The 24,559-nt window shown below is 43.4% G+C and overlaps 1 protein-coding gene across 2 annotated transcripts in view; it reads right to left on the bottom strand.

Moving 5' to 3' along the window:
• Positions 1–24,559, bottom strand: part of raraa (retinoic acid receptor, alpha a) — a 167,151-nt gene that overhangs the window by 93,515 nt on the left and 49,077 nt on the right. For both annotated transcript variants that reach the window (XM_074663060.1, XM_074663059.1), the window contains one exon: positions 22,767–22,891. The gene's annotated coding sequence lies outside the window, so the exon portion shown is untranslated. The remainder of the gene's footprint in view (positions 1–22,766; positions 22,892–24,559) is intronic.

Consider the following 24,559-nt stretch of genomic DNA (forward strand, 5'->3'; position numbering starts at 1 on the left):
TGAACATAAAACCCACATGGATTTGTAGAAAAATCTCCCAACAGGCTGCTCGCTCCAACGAGATGTCGGTCTTTAACGGCGTACGGACTCCGGCTGTATGGCTTTGCAGTGTTACACATAATGGAAGCCGCTGAAGCACGACGTACTGAAATTTTTATGAGGACAGCAGCGTGGGTGGATGTATACGTCAGCAGTGTGATGTGACATTGCGGGAGCAATTGTGCTTATTGTGCACTCACTGATGTGTGCATGACGCACGTTTAGCTTAGTGTATGTGTGTGTGAGACCAACGCAGGTTTATATATCAACAAGTGTCAGAGCGTATTGTGTGTGTTGTGTGCAGTCATGCATGCAGCCTACAGTATACATGTGTTTTAATGTGCTCATGTCATGTTCTGAATCATATTTGCATGCCATCTTTTTGCCCCGGAGGGTGACTTGCATCACACTGCATTTACTGTTTATGACCCGCTCAGGAAAAAAAGAGCTTTTTCATGAAGAGAGGAGCACATCTGGCCGGTTGAAGGAGGAGGATGCAGGCAGGAGGGGCACTCTGACAAGTCGCTAACACAGCTGATGGATAGCTGCCAGAAAGTGTCACGCAAGGCTCGTGAGAAGTTTTAGAGTCACACAGGGTCACTCAAGTTTCAGGACTTTACCTTTGAAATACGTTTTAATGAAAAGACAGGACAGAAGAATTCAAAAAGGAACAGAGTGAGGAGAGCTCCTGAAAGTTTCCAGGCAAATAATCTAAGATTTGACAAATATCTTATCGTTACGCATCATTACTTGCCCAGTGTTTCCCAGTCGTTCATATGTTGGGGTTCATTTTAAAGTCTATCCATCTGACAGAAGATTTCAAGTATCACAAACTTTCCTTTGCAGCAAAGTTTACTTTCTGAATTCCTTTTCTAATACAAAAAAAATCCCACTGGATTTACGTAACAGGAATCAGGGCTACGCTTACTTCAAAGGTGGCCTACAAAAATAAAACACTGCTGCGTTCTATTCCACAGCCTCTGTCCAATAAAAAAATGGAATCTGAAAAAAAAAAAAAACTCAAAATGTCTGCTGCTATACCCTTTCTTTCAGGTGTGTTACCCGGCAAACGAGATTACAGTGTAAATTGGATGATTTCTAATCCTTTCTTGATGTATAAATCAAAAATAGCCGACCCAACATCACTTCCATCTCAGAGCGTTTTCCACCTGCACAGCTGAACCGAGATGCTTCAAGCTTTGGCGAGCTGAAGTGGGAGCTGCTTCTCCATGACAGGCAGAAAAGTGTGGAGCAGAAAGGGCTAAAGGGTGCTAAGTGCACTTCCAGGGAGACGGCGAGAACCCTCAGCTGTTTTGCCGCAGCCCCCCTGTGGGGTGAATCCACTTGTCAGTGCAGCAGCCTGGGTGACATTTCTGCCTCACCTCAGAAAGGTCAGCCTTTAATTATCTCAAATGCCAGCAAGCACTGCACCTGCAAAAAATAAACCCAGAGATGAGCCGTGTGTGCACGCATGTGTGTGTGTGTGTGTATGACGGTAAGATGGTCGCTGCTTTCTTCACACATAATGAGTGCTGCTGTGGCTGTCCGTGCAGAACTGGACCATCTGCCCGCCTGCATGCATATATACCCATAAACACACATTCACAGCCAAACCCTGACAGATGCAAACACACACACGTACTAACTGTGACATCCAAAGTCAATAAAAACTACAACTAACATGAGCCGCCAACCCGCCCATTAAATAAAGAGTATCACATGAAGACAGTTTAGTCCTGGGAACAAACAGCTCCTGGGAATGGGTGTAAAAATAGGCAGCAGACAGAACATGTAGACGGATTAAAGACCTATAGATAGAAAAGAAGCATGGGTCAGAGCTTCTGGGAAATGTAGGTCAACTTTGTGACGCACGTTTGAGATTCTGCTTAATGAAATTAAACTTCAAATCATGGGAAGTACTGAGAACATTCTAGTCCAGTCAGATTATTTGAGGGTAGATCGCAGAGTAGGTGACAAAACTGCCGTCGTATCAGGCAAAGCCCGACACGCTGTGTTTGCTTACCAGCTACTCACTGTAGCTATTCGGCTTGGTCAATATTTGCAGGGGGCTATGGTAACAGAACGCTCCCACACCCGCATAAACACACTGCCCTGTGCACTTAACACTCACACACACTCACACATACACTCTGCCCAGAAAGTCCCACTCATGCTCAAAGGAGGTCGGAGAGAGACAGAGAGAGACAAAGGGCCATAGATCATCGGTGTGGGGACGGCGTGCGGCGAGCTCCTTGTGTCCAGGTTTTTCTGGCATTTTTCTCTCTCCTTCTCTCTCTTGCTCTGAGAAAACACGGAGGGCCGGTCCCTATTGTTTACACAGCTGGCTCCATGGAAAGGATTGCTTAATATGAAATATGAAGAGAGTGGAGAGGTTAGAGGGAGAGAGCGGGGGAGAAAGGAGGGAAAGGAGCCAAGTGGGGTGGGGGGGCAACAGGCCCAACACAGGGAGGGAGCTAAACACGGAATGTGCTCCGGATCAGGGCGCTGAGGAGGTGACAAAAACTCCAGAGGACACAGCGCAGTAAGGAGCGCAGTGACAATTAATCTGGGAGTAGAAGAAGAAGTTCCAGCAAAGTGAGAGCAAACAGAGCACGGAGCAGAGAGCTCTGAGGTTTCCTGGCGGTGAGGGAGTCATGCCTCCTGCGGTCTGGGGTCTGTAGTGCATGTTGTTCTTTCCCAACACTTACACACTGACTCCACTCTTTCAGGCAGCCCTCCGGTACTCTGCCGGTGATCCCTTGTTTCCTGGAGCCTCTCAGCGAGCTGCCGTAGCACTTTGTCTGAAGAAATTCTCAAATATTAAGTTTATGCTTGATTTTTCCTGTGATTTGTTCAACGAGGTACCTGAGAAAACGGTACAGGGTCAAAATGTGTCTTTCAAGACAGAAGTCAACAGATGCATGAAGATTTATTACACCAAAACAGAAAACACAACAATTTTTTTTATAACATATACCGGATTCTGAGTCTAACAAATGGATAAATTTCATTTGCACAGAGGGTTGGAAATGGGCAGAAACTTTCCGGTAAACTTCAAGACTTCCTAAACTTCTTTTTATCAGAATTTTGGCTTGAGAATGTTGGACATTTTCAGGGTTTTATCACTTTCAACTTAAATTTATTTCCCTAAAATACTGATTGCTTGGATTTTTCACCATTTATGGTTTTGTTGTTCTACATTTTTACAGTTTCATTTAGCAGATGCTTTTGTCCAAAACGACGTATAACACAAGCAAGAATTTAGACAGAAGGAAAACCTAGTTAGTGCGACAACAGTGCTACAAGTTATTTGGCTGCAGGTGCTGCCATAAAGTGAAGGATTTTCTTGTTTTGTGAAAGAAAACACGTTGTGACAATGAGTAAGACAACCAGTCATTGCAATACAGCAGCCAGTGAAGATGATGAGGTCCAGATCCTTTATGGGCAGAAAGCATGGCCAAAAGTAAAACTACACTAAATATAGGGACATTTTTGGGGAGAAAAACTGGAATATTGTAAATACCTAATACCTAAACCTTTTCAACATTTATTGTTTTTTTGTTATGTGAAAGAAACCATTAAAGTCTTACAGCTCTAAAAACTGTTGGGTGTTGTATGTTTGTTGATGATTAGACTCATTCAGGGAAAACTCCCTGAAAACTCATTTATAATGTCATTTAAAATATTGCATTAGACATTAATGCAGACATGTCTGCTTCTAAAAAAAAAGTTTAATATTTGTATTTGACCAGGTAAATGCAATAAATAATAACTCCTGAAAATGTCCTAAAAATTCTCATTAAATTCAGATAATTTCCATGGAAAGTTTCCAACTTTGAAAATTCAGGAAATTTTGCAAACATGTCTATAAAGAATCATTCAACTGAACTCTGCAGCAGATGACGAAACAAGGTTCCAATCTGGCCTCACAGATGCCCACTTCACGATACAGATTTTGTTTGTTCACATAATGAAAGCTAATAAAACCACACAGTATTGGAAGAGAAAAGTACTGTCATTGATTCAATTATTCTCTAAACAAAACAGGAGCCTGTAAGTACTGCACAGGCTGAGGGACAGTCTCCACTGTGAATGATGTTTACTTCGGCTGGGATAGGATTGGCCTTATTCTATTCAGACGAGCAGACGGTGGAGGCCAGTGGTAAACAGATGATTGGGTTAGTAATCAGGGTGAAGGTAGAGAGTCCACTCCTGACTGGTTATAATACAATACACTGCCTGTCTGTACCCCAGCAGAGGCACAAGTATTGGCCTTGTGTGTGTGTGTGTGTGTGTGTGTGTGTGTGTGTGTGTGTGTGTGTGTGTGTGTGTGTGTGTGTGTGTGTGTGTGTGTGTGTGTGTGTGTGTGTGTGTGTCCTGCCCAAGTCCACCTCCAACCCTGTTCTGGTTAGCGGGAGAGGCCCAGCAGAAATGAAGTCCATATTTCAAAACAGACGTCCAGCAGACTCAACACACCCCTCCCGCTGACACACACATGCACACATGAGCAGAATACCTACAGCCACAACACTTAAGCTGTCATATCCCATACGCATAGACATAGATGGGTGCATGCACCTTTACTGAGACATCTACATCACTCTCTGTTCTCTTAGGGGATGCGAGCACAGCTGGCTCAGGAGGAAGCTTCATTTTTTCACACAAAGATCAACTCTGTGTTTGTGTTTGCGTGTGTGTGCTGTACATAATCACCACCCCAGCCTTTATCTTTGAGCCTACACGCCTTTAAGTTTATGTCACCTCGGCATACCTATCCAGGATATCAGGCGAACAATGTTATGCAAAACACTTCTGCACATTTCAACACAGAAGATCCAATGACATGAGAGCTAATGACGCACTAAAGCACAGGGCCCCTTCCTGTTTATACCACCGCTCGCCCGCTCCAGGATCAAACGCGATCCGCGCTTCAGAGCGGGTGTGCCCTCTTAATAACCGACAGTCTGCGGTTTCTGCACCCAACTAAATACAGTTTAAAGAAGCCTTTAGCAAGGTGGCAGGAAGTTATAGTTCAAGACCAAGTGACAAAGGTTCATAAGGGTGTGTATGAGTCAGTGAGTAGAGGATTCATAGATGTGCGTGAGTATTAAGCACATTTAAAATTTGTCTTGCAATGACACATACAATGCAGCCACTGTCAGTGTATCGGCACGGAGCTTATTTGCATCATGTTTCCAGAAATCTACACTCAGTTATCTGAATTATCACCCCTGTGTGCACATCTGAATATTCATTGGACTCTCTGTGTTTCTAACACTGTGACAAAGACACAGTCAGTAAACAGAGCAGGTCGTTAAGGCAGACCTCATCACAACATGTTACAGAAGCAGGGCTCTATGTAGGTCAAGGACAGTTACCTACATGATGTGGCCTTCGCTCTTCAGCCGCAACGTACTTAGAGCCGCTGCAGGTCAAATTATGCAAAATGGCAAAATGAAGAGCTTCAGTGAATGTTTACAGAAGGATGAGATGACCTTGTTGTCTGATATTCAGAATAATGAACACAAGGACTGCAAGATAATGAATATTGATATCCAGAATGTGTAAACTGTAAATTTCAGCAATACAATAATTCTTAATATTGGATCTTTAAGCTCGTTTTTTTCTTGGAAGTCAGTTTTAAGTGAATGGTTTTGACAGCAGCTATACCACATGGATGTGTCCCTTTTCAGTCATGTGGCACAAACGCAGACTCTGCGTGTTCAACGGTTGGTTCCCTGGATAGTTAAGTGAAAGGCTGCATTAAAATGATATCAGATTAATCATAGAAAATGAGAAACTGATGACAGCATGATGTTTTTCAGGTTATTGGTCTGACATTGTGGATGCCTATATTGCAGCGAGACTGGTCTATTGATGAGTGACTTTACTTGAACCTCTTCTCATTCACGCTGGGCTATAAAACCATAAACCTGTTGATTCTTGGCCTGGTTCAAATCATTATGTCATCTTATCCTAAAGTAGAGTTAAAAGTGATCTAGTGTGGATACCGTTTATTATATTTTGAAAGTAACCAGATGTTTTAATGTGGTGTCACTGCTCCACTTCCTGTCCCTGCTTCCTTGAGCTGCTCTGTGCAAGTTAAAGTGATACTCCGGGATGGAACAAGTTGGGTTCTATCACAAGGTTTAGGGCAGAAATTACCCCTACAGCAGTGTTTTTGTGCAGCAGAAGCCCAGGGCGCTCGCACCAAAGACCCCCTCCCTGCACCTCTGCCGGTTTCCTCTGCACTCAGATGGGGCCAATTTTTACTTGACCAAAAACACGAATAAACGGACTCCCACCGAAAAAATCTGATATCAGTCTGCATTTACGCTTTATTTAGAGAATTTTCAGCGCATTACTTTCACACAAAAACACCGCTAAATAAGGCTCTAGTTCTCATCATGTCGTGAAACGGTGCTACCTCCGCTGCAGAGCCACAGCTGGCTACGAGGCGCTCGCTGCTTAGTGTATCAGTCCGTGCACGCTGCATGCCAGATACAAACAAACGCAGGTAGTCTGCCAGGACAAAGAGACACGATGAGAACTAGAGCCTTATTTAGCAGTGTTTTTGTGTGAGAGTAACGTGCTGAAAATTCTCTAAATAAAGCGTGAATGCAGACCGATATCAGACTTTTTCGGTGGGAGTCCGTTTATTTGTGTTTTTGGTCAAGTAAAAATTGGCCCTGTCTGAATGCAGAGGAAACCGGCAGAGAAGCAGGGAGGGGGTGTTCGGTGCGTGCGCCCTGGGCTTCTGCTGCACAAAATTACTGCTGTAGGGGTAATTTCTGCCCTAAACCTTGTGATAGGACCCAACTTGTTCCATCCTGGAGTATCACTTTAAGGGTTAATCCTTGAGCATCCAGCAAAAAAAATAAAAAAAATAGTTCCAAGTATCTGATCCAGACGGATAAAACCTGCTGGACTTGAGATGCAGAACAGAGCATGTGTAAGATTTGCTATCATAATGTAGGAAAGATGGACAACAGACAGATCGTGATCGAGTTGACCATTTCAGCTGAACCCTGTGGTTTTACTCATCAGCTTTTATATCAAACCTATAGGCCTAAAAATATTTGCACACACTCAACCACAAGCTAGTTGAGAAAGCAGAATTGCTAACATTAAAAGCTTTCAGACTCAAAGCTGAATTGACTGCAGCTCAGTGTTATCTGCGGCTGTGTGGTCAAGTGAGTGACAACATGTCAGCTGCGAAACAGCCCACTATCAACACCCACTGCAGTTATTCAGGACTCGCTCATGTTTCTCTCCACAAATCAATATGGGATGAAATTTCCATGTGAGCTGACAGCCGGCAGTGTCTGATCGTTGGCGTGGACACATGTCACTGCAGCCTGTTGTGGTTCGGTCTGCTCTTCGATGCCCGTGAGCAAAACTGCGCTTCACACTTGCACGTCCGCTCCTCCTCCTTCTCCTCCTTCAGGGCAAACTGCGCATTTCCATAGCTCCTGATCGGTGCCATGAGGCAGACAAGCAGGACAGCAGGGGCAGTATGTGGGGCACAGTGACATTACAACATGTGTGTGTGTGTGGGGATGTGAACATGCATGTTTTCGAAGCACAGTGGAGAAGGCAGGGGTTTGTGGGTCAGTGGAAGACACAGATAAATATTGCAAAGCGGTGGTCATCATGTTGTGACCTCTGCGGGACATAAATACATATGCTGACAGATGTGCACTTTGCAAAGCACACACTGCAGCCAAGATGTTCGACTAAAGATGTACATTAACCTTAAAAAAACACATCTACTTATGGAAACGAGTGAGTATTGAAAGCTATATGCAGAAAAATTCCTTCTCTAATGAGAATACAGTGCAAAAAAGAAACATAAGTTAGTTGCTCCATCTGAAATGGAAATCACAATATCTAATATATGTGTTTTTCCAAATATTAAGTTAGAGTGGGTCTTGCTGCAGAGAGAAAAAAGAGAAATTTATGGAGAAATGAAGAAAAAGAATTGCTGTTTATGGAAAAAAAAATGATAAAAAGGACAAAAAGTGTAATAAACAACATCCCCGGAGAAAAAAAGATAGAAACGACTGTGATACTCATCTTCTCTACTTCTTCCTCCCTCCACATTCCCTCTCCCTCTCACTTACACTCAGGGAACAAATATCAAGCACATCCCTCCTCCCCCCCACCCCACCCCGCTCTCCAGGAGTCATAAAACTCACATTTAAAAATGCATGGGCTCCATAAGCTGCCAGGCCTATCTATTAACTGTGTTACAGTATAGCTGGTTATAGCTGCTGACGGCAGCCAGGGAATGCTGCTTTCCATTAGGGGAGAAGGAGGGAGGGAGAAAGAGGAGGAGGAGAGGGGATGAGGAATGAGGGGAGAGACAGAATTTACTCATTTTTCTTTTTCCCATGGCACTGCAATCTGATGCCTGGGAGTTTGGGTATGTGGAAGAGGGAGGAGGAGGAGGGCAGCTTTCCACATGTAAGCCTGCATATGTATTTATATATAGCTGTATCATGTGTGTATGACTCTGTGTGTGTGTGTGCGTGTGTTTTCGGCACACCTGAGTGTGTGTGTTAGTCTGTGGCTGAGGCGAAAAGTAATTGATTCGGGTGTTTCTGGGAGATTTTCCCCGGTGTCCTTAGGCGCTCACCAGATGACTATTGATTGGTTAATTGATTGATTGGCATCCGGCCGACAGTGAGTCAACAACATCATCACTCTTCATGTGGACACAGGCTCACTCACACACACACAAACACACACACCAAACCACACTAGTCTTTCTTATCATGATCTTTTATAAAACTGTAACACTCACGCATGCTTAGTTTGTAATCGTCATTTTAAGCAAAGATAAATTCACCCCTATGAATAAAACAAAATGCATAAGGAAAAACAAAAGAGAAGGTGAATTATTTAAAAAAGTGTTCCTGTCCTGACATTATTTCTCTACTTTCCCTCCAAAGCTGTTTTCCATATTGTGCTAGCTGCTTCACTCATCATCAAACATCACAAACAACAAAAAAACATCAGCCAGACTGACACAAGAGCAACAAAACAGAGAGGGATCCACCCTGGGAACAGAGAGTGGCAGTATCAGGCTGCACACGACTGACAGCCTCTCCACCTAAGCGTCCTTGAGCAAGACTCCAAACATGAACCTGCCTTGATAAGAGCATCTGCTTAATGTCTTTGAATTAAAATGTAAATTAGCTCAGGATAGTTTGGGTGATCTTCAACATGCCAGCGTGCATTTCTTCTTGATGGTATTTTCTCCTCGGCTCATGCCCCGCCTCTCCGCACGCCATGGAAGTCAAACACAGACGATGAAAATTAATGAGCTAGCACCTAAAGCAGCGCTGACACTTAGGAACAAGGCTCGTGTCCCTTTAATGGGCCATACCGACAATGTCTGCGGTATTTCAATTAACAGACAATGGGATGAGGTGAGGTAATGACATATAGGAAGAGTTGAGTGACACGTGAGAATGAGGTAGTAACGGCAGCCCGTATCCCTTTAATGGACCATCGTGGTGGAGAGTAGACAATAGGAGTTAATAGGAAATGTAAAATTATGATGTGGGCCCTGTCTAAAGGGGTGAGTGACACCTGGGAGTGAAGCTGTTACATCTTAATGCACCGCTGCCACTGAGGATGAATCAGCTCAGCATATGGGGGTGGAAACCATCCCAAGGCCGCTAATAGCAGCCGCTGTCAGTCCCACATTAACCTTGAGAACAGCCAGGGGACTGTGTTAGCCCTGCTGACCTTTCTGCTTCTTACACACACACACACACACAAGCACACACACACACCCTGCTATGTCCACATGTATGAGTGAAGGCTGATGCCTGTGTGTGTGTGTGTGTGTCCTGTGTCTTATGAACACTATCAGCAGGATTAAATCAGTCCATCACAGGCTGCCGTAGCAGCAACATCACCTTAACCGTTCCTGTTGCCCTCGGGGTTAGGGTCCATGTAGACCAATAACAGCGCTCCCTAAGCTAATTCTGTACACAGATGTACACACTTGTACACAGATGTCTCATCAGCGTAAAAAGGAAAATCATGACACTTTTAGTGTGAACCATAAAATGTTGTGTAGAAGACACACTCGTTTCATCGCCTTTAAAGTCAATCGGTGTGACCAGTATAAAATGCAGAAAGGGGTTTTATGGTGTTGTATTTTACAAAGAAGATGGCGCATTGAGACAAAAGCTGCTGCTTCGCTGTGCAAAGCAAGAAAACTTTTATTAGCTTTACACCCACCAAAAGTTAAATAATGCATTTAAAGACAAAAATGCGTAATTACGACATAAATAAACCTTGTGGAGCGCTAGATTTAGTGAAAAGACTCTTCGGTTAAAGACAACAGACGACCACAAGAGGCAGAACTTGTCCCAAGCAGTTCATGGGTATCTCACGACTATCACACTTATTATAGGCTCAGGTCAAGAATCACACCAGGGTCAGGACTGCAAACTTCTCTGGATAAAGAGAAAGCTACACAGCTGCATGATTCTTGAACTTTGCTGACTGCAACAGAAAGCAGTGTTGGCATGTTTCCTTGAGAGACTCCCAAAAACAGACTATTTCCCCATGTAACACCATGTGTCTCATATTACATTACCATGTTGAACTAAATTCAAAATCTACTACATCAAATACACATACATATAAAAAATAGGCTTGTTGTGTGAAAGGTTGACCAGTCCAGGGTGTACCTCACCTCTCGCCCTACAACAGCTGGGACAGGCTCTAGCCACCCAGAACAACCCTGATTAGGATAAGCGGTGTTGAAAACTGATGGATGGAGAAATATTTTCATATTCTCTTTATGTGAACAATGCAATTTTCTTTTTGATCTACTGAGTAAGAACTGTCTGCATAGTGCAAGATTATTTTTCAATATAATAATGACTGTACGACATCCACAGAATAAATGAAATTGCAGGGCTGGTAAAAAGCAACAACAGCTCCTACGATTTCATGCGATAAGCCATGATTCATATGTAATCAATGCTTGTGTTCAGGACATTTACATAACTATCACCATTTTATTAGAGGTTAGCTAATGCATCTGGGGCTTCTTTGGTTGCCTCATGGTGTTGATACATGCCACATGTATTTAGGATTTAATATGATACATCTAAAGTACATCCCGTCATTCGTATCCCAACAAAATTTCAGAAATTCAGCGTGCACTCGTGGTACAAGCTGCTAAACAAATAGAATCCTTGTCAGCCTTGGCATTTTGGAAACACGAAGCAAAAAAACGCAGCTAAGTGAAAGCTGGTTGTGGTTTGTATTTGGACTGACTGACAGCGAGGGCTCGTGTGCCGAGGCATGACTCGGCAGGCTGATGCCCATGTGTTTTCAGTCAACTATCACTGGCAGTGGAGGGAGGCCAGAGAGTGGAAGATAAAGTGGGAGAGGATTAAAGAAAGAGACAGGGAAATAAATCGGGAAACAAAGAGGACATTTAAAAAAATAAAGTACATAGAAATGAGTGAAAGCATGATCAAACACAGCTCTGTCCTCATTTTCTGCCCCCCCATCGATGAAAAGCAGGGAGAAGAAAGAGCCTTGAGGATCAATGCTGAGAAGGACGTGTTGGTTTGGGAGACAATTTATGACGTTTGAAATCAGCAGGAGTCCAGCTGAGAGTGAGGCGTTTTGAGTGGCAACAAAACAGACTTTGAATCCCACGTTTTTGATCAATTATGAGCGCTTGTTTTGTTCAATGAACACTATTTACACACAGGGGAAAAAAACAATGACTCTGGGTGGGTGATTTTAAATCTGTCAACATTTTTCAGAATTTTGCTTTGGAAAAACACTTTTTAAAAAATGTCTTTGAACTCTAACGACCAAAAGAAACCATTTGACAATCAAAAACCCAATGTGGTCCCAACACTGGTCTCAAGAATCATAGATGAAAGCAATCAGAATTTAGCCTCGTTTGTATTTTTGTGGTTACTCAGTGCCATAGCAGCCCTGTGGTGGTGTAAGGCTGTCATGAGCATTACATACGTGTGTTAAATGTGGCTCTGTAACTTTCAGCCTGAGTGTTTGTTGGCAGTGTGTTTTTTCTGCTTGTTTTGTTGCCTGTTCTAGGTTCTACATCATTTACTTCTTGTTGTGCACAGGAAACCATGGCGACTGAGTCCAAGCCAGTTACGTCAGAGCTGGAGCTGATAAATGTTCAGCAGCAGATAATCAAACCACAATTATTACCAATAAGAAAAGAGAGGAAGACACTGCAGAAGATGGAATACGGGGCTGCTAAATCAATGTAGGCACAGCACTAGATATGTTGTAAGTGCAAGAAAACATGACGCCACCCAGCAGACGTATAACGAATAAATCAGGCTTTAGTTTTGACCTCTTACAGCGCTCTTAAGTTACAAATTCACCCATTTACTCACATTAAACACTGGTAAAAGCCTCTGTAGTAGGTGTAAGGTTGCCAACTAGCACTTATTCATCATTCACACTCTTTCATGCACCGATGGTTATTCTGTCAGGAGTCATTTGGGGTTCTGAATTCTGACTCTTTCACGAGTAAAGTGCTGGAGTTTGGACTAAACCGCCAACTTCTGATTCAGATATGACCCACTCTTTGTTTTGCAGAAGTTCTTAATGAAGCTGAGGGATCCTTCATCATCCTTTCATTATTTCCCCATGGTGTTCGATACTTGGTTCTTGGATACTTGAAAATTGTGGTTTCCATTAGAGTTGTAAAGCAAAAAATCTGGTTTCTTTATCACTCCCTCACTTAAAATTATACATTACATCTTGTCAGGGCCCTTGTTTTGTGATTATTCAAAGTTATTTGTGACTTTGGAGGCAAACAATAACCTCTTAAATGTTTGTTATGTTTTCCTACCCACCCAGCCAGCTTCCTCTCTGACTTGGGGGTTTTAAAAACCTCATCCCACTTCCTCTTGTTCTAAAAAACTTCATAATAATATAAATGCAAAAGGGCTTGTAAGGACAACTCCTTTCAAGCAGTCAGGACTTCACCTCCACTGCACCTGTTTTCCTTCACTAACCCCTATAGTCCATGGCCTCCCTAATTGCCATCCCCTGTCTCCTTCTCCCCCATCTGGCTGTCCTCACACACACTGGGCCTATGACGGTGCAAAAAGCTTTTAAAGGGCTAACATTTGTGCTTCACTGGCTAGAACATTCTGTGCAGCGCTGCCTCTGCTTGTTGCTGCACTCGGTCCGCTTGCAGAGCTTCTGCACTGCTTCTGCTGCGAGTGGACTGGAGGGATATTTTTAGAAAGCCGTTGACAATATCACGTCCCCAAACGGGTGTAATCGTATTATGCTGTAGGTGCTAAAAGCCTTGAGTTGGGAAAGCACATCAGAGGGGGAAACAGGCTGAGACGCACAAGCAGCGAGTCTTGAGAGGAAGCTGCTTAGAAGCAGAGTGGGAGGAGGAGATAAGGAGTCACATACATACAAACTTAGAATATGTGAACAGAAATATAAGGAGCTGAGTTGACAAGGAGGAAGGTGTTGCAAAGCGACCAAGAATAAGGTTTCTCTTTGCAGGTTTGGGTGGTGGTTGAAAGTTGGAGACTCCATCTTTTTGACAGTGTTAGGTATCGGCAGCTGGCTCCAAAGGTTCGAGCTGGCCGTGGCGATGATAGATGAAAGACTGAACTTTAATCAGAATGGTGCCTGGAGCATTTTCAGGGAGGTAAACAGGTTAATCAGTCAAGCCCTCCTTCCTTTCATTCTTCCCTTACCCCTTCCTCAGCACAAGACCACTTCTGACACTGGCACGCCATTCATCTCCTTCCCATCAGCACCTTCACCCCCTCATTTTTCCCCCAACACTGCTTCACATCTCCACAACCACCCCCTCCCCTACAGCCCATACCATGAGACATATCCAGCCATCAGATGAAAAGGAACATCAAAGCGCTCAGTCGGTCCGTTTAATATCTCAAAGCTGCATTCACCATAAAACTATGAGGTAGGAGGAGAGCTATCAGAGAGCCATCAGAGAGCAGAGGCTTGGTTTCTTGCATTATTGCTCCTCCAGTCGCCTGTATCATGGGAGGTAGACACTCACATGGAGGCAGATAATCAAAGTCAAGCTCCGTATCTTTAGAAAACCTTAAACAAATTGTGCTGGAATCAAAGTCTGCTGATGCAAAGGCAGAAGCAGCCAACCATTATCCTTTGTTGCTGGAATCCCAAAGGGTTTATTTATCAAAACAGCCTCTCTAAGAAACAGCTAGGCGCACTGGTGTGCATGAAAAACTCGTGCAATGTGGCGAAAAGTGCCAAATTACTGAACGCCTGACCACCGGACGCCTTAAACAAGCTACAACTGTTAAAATGAAACCAGCAACCAGAATTCCCACAAGTTTACGGTCCAAGCCACATTCTGTGTTTCCGTCGTCCGTCTCATACATACAAACCTCCTCCCAAAGAGAAATAAACAATCAACTCCAAACAACCACACTGGCCAGTCGGGTGTGAACTGAACTGAGTCTGAACAGCTTCTGTGGAGAGACGCTGCCGCTGCACTCCAACTGAAATTATCCACACCAAGCTCTTCCACCACATCAAAATTCAGCCAGTCGTCGGGATTTAGGGAGCAAGATTATATTGTGATGTTTGGGATCCCGACCGCAGAGTTTGGTGAGCAATCAACAAGGGCCGCCTCTCGCCAGGATAAACTTCACAGGCAGTTGCCACTCATTTACAGGCTGAGCTCCGCTGAATCAAACCAGTCACTTTGGTCGTTTTCTCTGTAGCCTTGGTGGGAGTGCAGATTAGTTTGGAATAAAAGCTCATTTTCATCCAGGAAATTGCAAAAGGACGCTGGTTGTGCAATATTGTTAGGAAACACACTTTACAGGAGGCCTTGAAGGGGAACAGAAGAAGGAGTGCTTATTTAAGGAACCGTGTGCACGCTTTATGTTGGGAACACTCCAAGTGTGCTGCTGTTATTACCTCCTCCTACCCAGCTCAGCTTTTGTCATAGCAAGAATTCAGGATGTTCTCTTGTTTAATGATGTGCTTTAGTTCCGACTATATACACAAGCACCTCAGAGGGAGAAAAATGCAAATGCAGCGATTAATGATAGATCAGTGTATAACTCAAGGTGGCAGCGAGGGAGGAGGAGGAAGACGAGTCGGGCTGCCATGTCTTTTTTAAGAAATACCATGCAAGGGGGGAGATGTGTGGGAGTTCAAGAGAACAGGGGGACAGAAAAAATGCTGGGAGACGGTCGGTCTGTTGTTGGGAAACAGGAGGAGAACACACACACACACACACACACACACACACACTCACACACACACACACACACACACACACACACACACACACACACACACACACACACACACACACACACACACACACACACACACACACACACACACACACACACACACACACACACAAACACACACACACAAACACACTTATCCACTAAAATGAAAGCAAGCGAGCCAAGTTGTATCTGTAGAGATGAGTCATAAAGCTCACACACATGCAGACATAAACATATGAGGATGGACTCTTTAAGGGTCAGCAGGCAAATGGGATTGTATTCCTTTACTTTTATTCTCAGGAGGTTTTATGAAAGTTGGAAAAAAATAATACAAAGTAGTGTGGTCTACTATTACCGCTGAATTAGCGCGGCCCACCCCACAACCAGCTTCCTCAGGATTTTTCCCCAAGGCCACTCTCCAGTTTTCTCCATTTAATACTCATAACTTTCTTCCCCACACTGTTTTTATCTCTTTCTTTTAAGGGAGTGGTAGTTGGGGGAAGTTAGAGATTCTGTGAGGACATTCGTTTGCTCATGCATTACTTATGAAACCTCAGTTTCCTGTGCCTCATACAAACCCACATACACCCACACACACAGAAATGGTTGTTGATTGCTTCGACATCTTTGCTGCTCATTTTAAGGGCCTCTTCATTGCACAATATTAAGATCAATGTCTTCTCTCCTGAGTTTGTGTTTGTAAAGTTTGTACTTTTACAGGTGGCTCCGTCTTCCTCCAAGAGATGCTATCATTTAATTCTTTTTTATCTATTCAAAGCAAACTGCTCCAACCGGAGCAGAGAGAACGTGATGCATCTATCATTAGGAGTCTTTCATTTAAACTTCCACAGAGACTGAAGAGGAAAACACTTTCTTTTCTTCTTTGCTCAAGTAGAAATACAAACACTGCTGTGCTGAAAAATCTGACAGGTAAAAGTAAAACTACTGATTCCCCTCTTCCCTGAAGTACAAGCATAAAAGAGGTGCTCTGACATGTTTTGATAGGTAGGAAGTAAATATAGATCACTATTTCCTTGCTACGCAAACTGAACTTCATGAATAATCCTTTGTTTTGGTGAAACTAAGATAATTATCACTTCCATAAGAAAGAGGCAGTCAGTGGAATTTAAATTAACTTTGCTCCAAAGTTTGAGTTGTGCACCAGACATTCAAAACTTGTTTGTCACAGTTTAACTAAAATTAAGTTTGGAAACACATGCCTCAAAGGATGTTTGGTAACACTTTTATTTTATAATTTTATAATCATTATTACTGTTTTGTGTTTTTTTTTGGCAGTTTTATTTTCTCTTTTTAATTCTCTCTTTTTTTAATTTTGAAAGTGTATTAAACTTTCATGTGTGATAGTTTGGGAGGAAACGGCATGGCATGCAGAAATGGAAAAGAGTACCTCTACTAAGTGTTACATTTTTAGGTTTTGGAGGTTATATTTAAGCAACCTTGCCATACTTTGTGATGCCTATATACATATTTTTAGAGCCCAATCTGTGTGCAACTACTGGTTGCACAGTATGTACTGAACAGACATGGCAGTCCTCGAGGAGGTTATTATAGTGTTTGTTTCTAAGATTAAATTAGTCTTAGTGGCCCCGTAACTGACATAATTACATATGAGCCACTGACTGATGACCTTTGGACAGAACACACTGTCCTGACTCCATCTGACTGCATTTCCTCCTCAGAGGAGGAGCCGTAACCTGAATGACATGTTGGTTAAACAAATCATAAATACTCTGTTATAGGCCTGAAACATCGGTCATATGTTCTTCCTAAGCTGTAAAGCTGAGGTCTTTGTCTCTGGGTAATAGTAACTCTCCCTGTACTAGGAATGGGTATTGATAACCAGTTCCTTTACAAATTGATAAGAAATGGTTTGATCCATCGACAACATTAGCCATTATGCTTAATGATTCCCTTGTTGAATCTTTACATCAAGCCAGAACGGCAGGAACTGACATCAGTAGCCACGTATACATGTACCCAAATATTCTGCTTGCGTTCGGTTTATTTGATCAAACGGAAAGAATTTAACCTTTGTATACACCTCATTCTGAAAGAAAAGTGCCAATCTGAATGTATATTTAATCGGTTTCACAGGGGTGGAATATTCCTTTCCCCAAACCAATTGAGGTATCATGTATCCACGCAAACGGAAAGTTGTCAGGGTGCGTTCTTTCAGCACACTCGAGACGTTCCTCAATTTTAAAAATGGCAGCGAGCAGTCAGCACTGGACTGCTGCGGAAAGTTTGTTTTTGATCCAAACCTTGAAAGAACTGAACATAATTTCAAGACTGGACGGACGAAAAACTCGCAATACAGAGTTATTCCAACAAATGAAAGAAAAACTCTTTGATGATAAATCACGTGATGTTTACGTTTTTCTGCGCATGCCCCATTGACTATTCTGTTTGATTATAGTGGCCCATGTAAAACAGAGATTGGAATTTTCCTTTCCATATATACTATTGTTTTCGGAAAAGCCATTCAGAAAGATTCCATTCGGAAAGACGAAAAACTCCTCATGTAACCGTGGCTAATGTCACGTAACGTGCCACATGTCAAAGCAGAATTCTCAAGACATTGGCAGTGAGATCCAAACAATTGAAAGTTTGGCTTCACATCACCAAAAAAGATGCTTAAAGTGAAATTTGGGCAATGCTGTAATATCGTGCAAGGGTGGCAACACCACCAACATGTTAAAACATTTATCAACTGAAATACCAAGAGTGTTTACTTATAAACTCAATAAGATGTTGATTAAATGTTGACTGATAATGGAATCGATAAAGAATCAAATTAGTAAGAGGACTCAATCATGGCATTACTAATCCCTACCCATTACTATAATGCACTACTACCCAGATGTAAACAAGCACAGGTGAAAAATGGCTTCTCAAAGCACCACAAGATTTGGCTGCTTTTTGATCGAGAAAATGGAGACTATAGCTGTATAAACATTTATGGATGAAACAGTCCTTGACTTGCTTCATATACTTTTACCAATTTCTAAGTCTGCCTCTTAAATGAGATACATCCAGCTCTTCTTATGCTGTTTCTGTTTGTTGCTGCACAGTTAAATTAACCTGTGTTACTGGTGTGGAATATCTGAGACTTCTTATTCTTATGACCTTGGAGAGTCAGATTTCATGAACATGCACAGCAGACAATTCAAACAGAGGAGCCATAATCGGCATGTTCATTTGTAGTTAAAGCAGGAACATCTCTGGCCTCAGGGTGCCAAAGCACATCGATGCACATTTATCCTTGTCAATAATTCCTCCTCAGTTTATCAGTCTGAAAGTTACTATTGAAATGAAGAAAAGAGGACAACCTTAGGAAAGGGAATACAGAAATCTTTAAATTTGAGCAGTCATAGACATCCTACTGCAAAATCACTTTCACTGAACCTTTTGGTCCATCTGACAAATACATGGAGCAATCCAGAGTTTGCCAGAGGGACACAGTGTTGGACACGTACTCCTCAGAGGTGGCCTGGAAATCTCCCCGGCCTAATAATGCATGGCACAAGGCGCCTGTCAGAGGAGCGGGCCAGCTGAGAGTGATTTGGTGCGATGAAGAGAAAAAGCAGGTGAGACACACGAGAAGGAGAAGAACACAAAAACAAAGCTGAAGGTGGAGGGGGACCGTCATCATCCTCGTCTAACGTCTGCCTGTAGATAGAGATTAATCTACCCTGACAACTGAGGGGCAACTCAGAAAACACCTCCTGAGCCATCTGCACACAAACACACACACTTACGCTGACAAACACACACACATCTCTGAGAAAGAGGAGGAGGAGGGAGCAAATGAGGACATGAGTGAAAGTAAATAAGCTATTAGGCAGAGTTAAGTAGGGACAGAAAGTGACTCAGGAGTGCCTGGGAAAAACTATAAAAACTGAGGCAGAGAAAGAGGAAGGATGAATCGATTTTGGTGAAGAGGCAAAGCAAGCAAGTGAGCATGAGAGAGGAAGAAAGAGATGAAGAGGCAAGAGAGCATGATGGGACAATAAAAGACAGCTGCAAGAGAGCCAGAGAGAGTGGAATAGATAGAGAAACTCAGAAGTGCAGGAAAGCGAAGGAGGATGTGACAGACGGAGACACACCTTGTCGGAAAGATCGAGGGATCAAATAAAGAGAAGCAGAAAGACAGACGGAGAGAAATACTGTGATTGAATGAAGACAGAGAGAGTGAAAGGAGATGAGAGGACGCCTTATTTTCCTCCATCTCAATTTGCACAAAACTTTCATTACCACCAATTTGGGGGCCGGGCGCCGTAGGCCGGGCCATTAGGCGAGCCCGGCATCAATCAGCCTAATCTCCCTCCCAGGCTGCTAAATTACAGCGCCCAGTTGCTTATTAAAATTTGTCGCCCGTCTCCTAACGCCCGGCACTGCTGGAGATTAGAAGAGGGGCCCCCAGACAAATCTGTTCCAGAGAAGAAGAAGAAGAGGAAGAGGAGGAGGAGGTGACGAGGGGGAGAGGGAGGAAGGAAGTACAGGGACAGTAGGAGGGGAGAAAAGAGAAATGTGCTCGCTGAGACAGAGCGGATCAGAGCGGGGGGACGATCATCTGGTTTGATTTATACACTCCTGTAGATCTGGGGTGCACACACACACACATTCCCTCACCCTTTATGCAATTCTCTTCACTGTCATGCATCCAAATGCATCTCACACACACACACACACATAAACACATGCTAGTGGAAAGAGTGCCGGGTATGCGACGCCTCCCGTTGCACACTCAATCAAAGCGGCGGCCAGATAAGACGCATGATGAATGGTGTAATTGAAGGCGGCAGCGGCGTAATGCTGCATCGCCCTGCGTTTGGAGGCGGTGGGGAGAAGGAGAAGAAAAGTGGTGAGAGGGTGATTAGCCCGTAGGATTTATTGTTATTGCTGTCTTATTAAAAAATACTAAGACCGTCTGCCTGGCCTACTGTGGCACACCTCCAGAGACAGAGGATACAGGGTGTGGTTGCTCCGTGCGGCTCTGATGTTTTCTAATGATGCAGGAGGAAGTTTAGCTGCATACAGAAGATACTTAATCATGAAAGGAAAAAAAAAACATCCTTTACCTCCTTCTCTTGACTCTTCAAAAGAATCCAGAGACGGGAACAGAACAAGAGTATATCGACTGACAGGAGTGTGTGTTCACCAAAAGGTCAACGAGTAAAAGAAGGAGGCACTTCTACCTCAGGCTGTAGTGTTCTCAGCAGATCAAACACTTTACTTTAAGGTATCAAACTCAAGAGGAATCCTTGACAGAAGCGAGCCAGATTGTGTGCTTAACTCTCTCCCTGGCAGCGCACCTCTGCAGCAGAGAGCACATGCACAGGGATTGCTCTGCTCTGCCATCTGATGACCCCGATTTGCCACGTTGTACTGAGCGTCGAGGTCTAATCTATCTTAACGGGAGCTGACTTGTGGCACATGAAGAGATGATTTCGAGCAGAGGTGGTGCACGATGTGGAACTTTGTTCTTAGCATGCTCAGGTGTTGAGGATGTCATTAGTACAAGACCTAAGTGGGAAATGAATGTTTTGGTTAAAAATGCTAAAGTTGCCAAATTGTATCTTGGAAGGGTTACTTCAGGTTTTTGGAAAGTTTTCAAACGAGGTACTTATCAGGCGTATGTTTTCAAGATAACAGGAGAGGCCAGATGGGGCGACAAAGAAAAAGCCAATCTGTATGGAGCTGCTGACAAGATTGCAAGAAACAAACACCCATAACACTAAAAAAACTGTTTAACTTTAGCACTTTATCATGGCACTGGCACCTCAAACAGGTGGCTGTTAGTCACTCTCATCCTCAACCTGTTTCATGCTCGGTCCTGTTCTCTTTGGTTAAAGGCAGGGCTTTGGTTAAAGTGAGGTATTAAGGTAACCAACTATTTTCTTTACACTCATATAAAAATATTTTTACTTATGTACAACTTTTTTGATTTTCTTTTAAATTCTTTTTATTATAACTCTATAATTATATCACTTATTCAGTACCTCTTAGATACAATTTTTCCTGTTTTTTTTCTCTTCATCTCTGTCTGCTATTCTAAAAAGGCATAAAATATAAAAATAAATAAATAAATAAATAAATAAATAAATAAATAAATAAATAAATAAATAAAATAAAATAAAGAGAATTTTTTTAAAAAAATTAACAGTAAGCTTTTTTTTTTTTCTTTAAATATAGGAGTCTGTTTTGGGTTCCTACCGATCGTCAGCTAAATATCCTTTTGGTAAACATCTAAAACAAATTGTCAAGAGGGCCAAGGGGAAATATAATAGATGTACAACTTTTTAAAGGACCAGGTTTATACTTCTTGTGACCATACCAACAATGTTCCATAGCTTAGCTTAGCTTAGCTTAGCCTGTCTGGAGACCACTTCTCCAAACAGGGACTGTGCTCTCTGATATCTCCTGTATCTAGCACACTAACTACAGTTAAGTACCTCAAACTACCCAACTTCAAAGAAGTTTGTACCGACAGAAAAAAACAGTTATCATTGTGAAGTGTTAAAGAGAAGTTTGAGGAATACTCTATTCTTTTTTTTATGTCTGTTCTGCATGAAACATGCTGCAAAAATTGCAAAAATGATTGCTTAACAGCTCTGAAAATTGATAAGCCATGGATAAATGTTAAGATTGGCTGCTTCTCCGTTACATATTATTGTTAATTTTCAAGGCCTGTGGGTTTTGGTGGTGGAGCACAACAACTTAACTTTATGACACTGCTCTGGGGTCGAGGAGATTGTGGTATCAGCATTTTTTACTGTTGCACTGCGGGATGGTCAGAAACCACTGTGCATTATGAGACAGAAAATACGGCCTTAAAAAGAAAAGTTTTTTATAGACGTGGTGTCAAAAGACATAAACACCGTCATAAATTTTCTGGTTTCATGACTGACACATACAGAACACGTTTGGATGCATGCAAGTCAATGAAATCTGACATGAAACCTGGCGCCCAGTCACAGCTGACACACACACACACACACAACTCCCCTCCAGCTAACACAGTGAAGGTGTAGCAGCTGCTTGCAGTGTGGTTGCATGGAGCATGTCCACCGTCAACACGAACTGACAAGGTAACCAGCATGGAGAGAAAACCACAAGTGTGGACACAGAAACAAATGTGCTGTGAGACAAAAGCTGCTATAAATAGTGGAGCTGCTTTGTCTGAAAGTTTAATTAGCAGAGCACCTAGAGTATTCAGGGATAGAGGGGTTGGCAGTGGCGAGGAGACGTGAGCCAAAGCGCTCTGATTGGACTGAGCTATTTTAAAAACTAGATGTGTGTTGCTGTTGTTGTTTTGATTCCTGTGTATCCCATCTACTTCTGTTTCAAGGCACAGTTTATAAAAGTCTCCACTTCAGGATCTACTGCTGTTTATAAAGAGTGTGTGTCTACCTCTGTGGGTCGCCAGCAGCTCTTTGTGTGTTGCTGTTCAGACTGATTGAGTGGTGCGCTCTTCAGGCCAACTGGGCTTCCGGCTGGTGGACTGCCTGCATCGATTGCTCGGATGAGCCCTTCTTCTGGAGCACAGACGGGAAAAGAAGAGAAGGAGAGTGGAAATGAAGGGAGTAAAAATAGAGAGTGAAGAAAGAAAGATAAGAAAGAGTGAGAGATTAGGAGGAGAAGAGGGAGAGGGAGGAAAAAAAGGAACATTAGCTTAAATGAAAGTTTATTAGCTGTATCAGTCAGTCAGTCGGGTGGGGTAAGGGTGGGGGGATTTGGCCTCAGGCTCCTCATCCTTCCTCTCTATCTATTTCCCCCTTCGCCCCCTCCCCTCTTTCTGCTTGTGTGTGTGTGTTTGTAAAGGGAGGGGTTCTGTGGGTGGGGGCAGGCATGACGGGAAAACATTAGGTTGTTGGCGAGCGGCCTGTACAGCAGCCAGTAATTGGCTTGGGTAATGGTCATGTCCAGACAAATGGTGTAGGCCCTAACCGTGTTACGAGCAACCGGCTGCTCCGCCTGTATTCACAGCAGAAAAAGCCAGCACTGGCTCGGATACACCGCAGATACAGCGTGTGTTGCAAAATATGTGATTTACCAGTACACGACAACTTTTTCCCCCCACTGATGTGTTCTGCATGGCTCGTAGCGGTGATTCATGCTTCGCTTGTGTCCTGTGTGGGAGACCGCGCCGCGATAAGGGGGGAGAAAAAGATGGCAGCACAAGCCCTGCTTTACCCCGAGGGACAAATCCGCATCTGCCGGTGTCCTCCAAACAAGTGACGGATAGGAGATGTGGAGGTAGAGGGAAGGAGAAGGAGGGAGAGGAGGAGGGAGGAGGAGAGGGAGGGAGTAAGAGGATAAGTTCCATTTTTCATCCGTCCCTCCCTCTGCTCTGCATCACTTCCCCTTCTGTCTGACGGCAAGCTGAGCCACTAATGTCCATTGTGTCTGGATGAGTTGCAAACACACCAGTGTGTGTGAGCGTGTGTGTGTGTGTGTGTGTGTGTGTGTGAGTGTGTAGCTGTCTCCCTCTGTTGATGTCTGACAAGAAAAAATGAAATGTATGTGCTTCAACACTACCTTCACCAGCTGAATGGCATGCTCACATGGAAACAACTGAGTGTGTGAGTGTGTGTGTGTGTGTGTGTGTGTGTGTGTGTGTGTGTGTGTGTGTGTGTGTGTGTGTGTGTGTGTGTGTGTGTGGCTGCATACCGGACTGCATGAATGTGTGTGCCATGGTGTGGAGATTTCTCTGCTTCTGTTGACGTTTGATGAGTGAGAATCAAATCTTTACGCTCCTTTGTCAGCTGGAAACCATGCATACACGGCTCAAGCTTGATGTGCATGTGTGTGTGTCTGTGTGTGTGTGTCTGTGTGTGTGTGTGTGTGTGTGTGTGTGTGTGTGTGTGTGTGTGTGTGTGTGTGTAAGTGTGTGTGTGTGTGTGTGTGTGTGTGTGTGTGTGTGTGTGTGTGTGTGTGTGTGTGTGTGTGTGTGTGTGTGTGTGTGTGTCTGAGCAGTGGTAACCCCTCAGCCATCCAGCTATCATCTCCAGCCAGACAGGCCCCACCAAGTCAGCCCAGCTGGATAATGAGATCCATTATGATTTACGTGCCAAGAGGACAGCCAGACAGAACAAAGACATGTACACACACATTCATAGTAACACACACACACACACACACACACACAGAGTTTAGAGTACATGTTAGTGTGTGTGTGCTTGCAGGCTCTTACTGTGTCTCTT

The sequence above is a fragment of the Halichoeres trimaculatus genome, unplaced genomic scaffold (genome assembly GCF_033239565.1).
Source record: "Halichoeres trimaculatus isolate MK-OKI-2021-1 unplaced genomic scaffold, fHalTri1.1 fHalTri1_scaffold_23, whole genome shotgun sequence".
Lineage (NCBI taxonomy): Eukaryota > Metazoa > Chordata > Actinopteri > Labriformes > Labridae > Halichoeres > Halichoeres trimaculatus.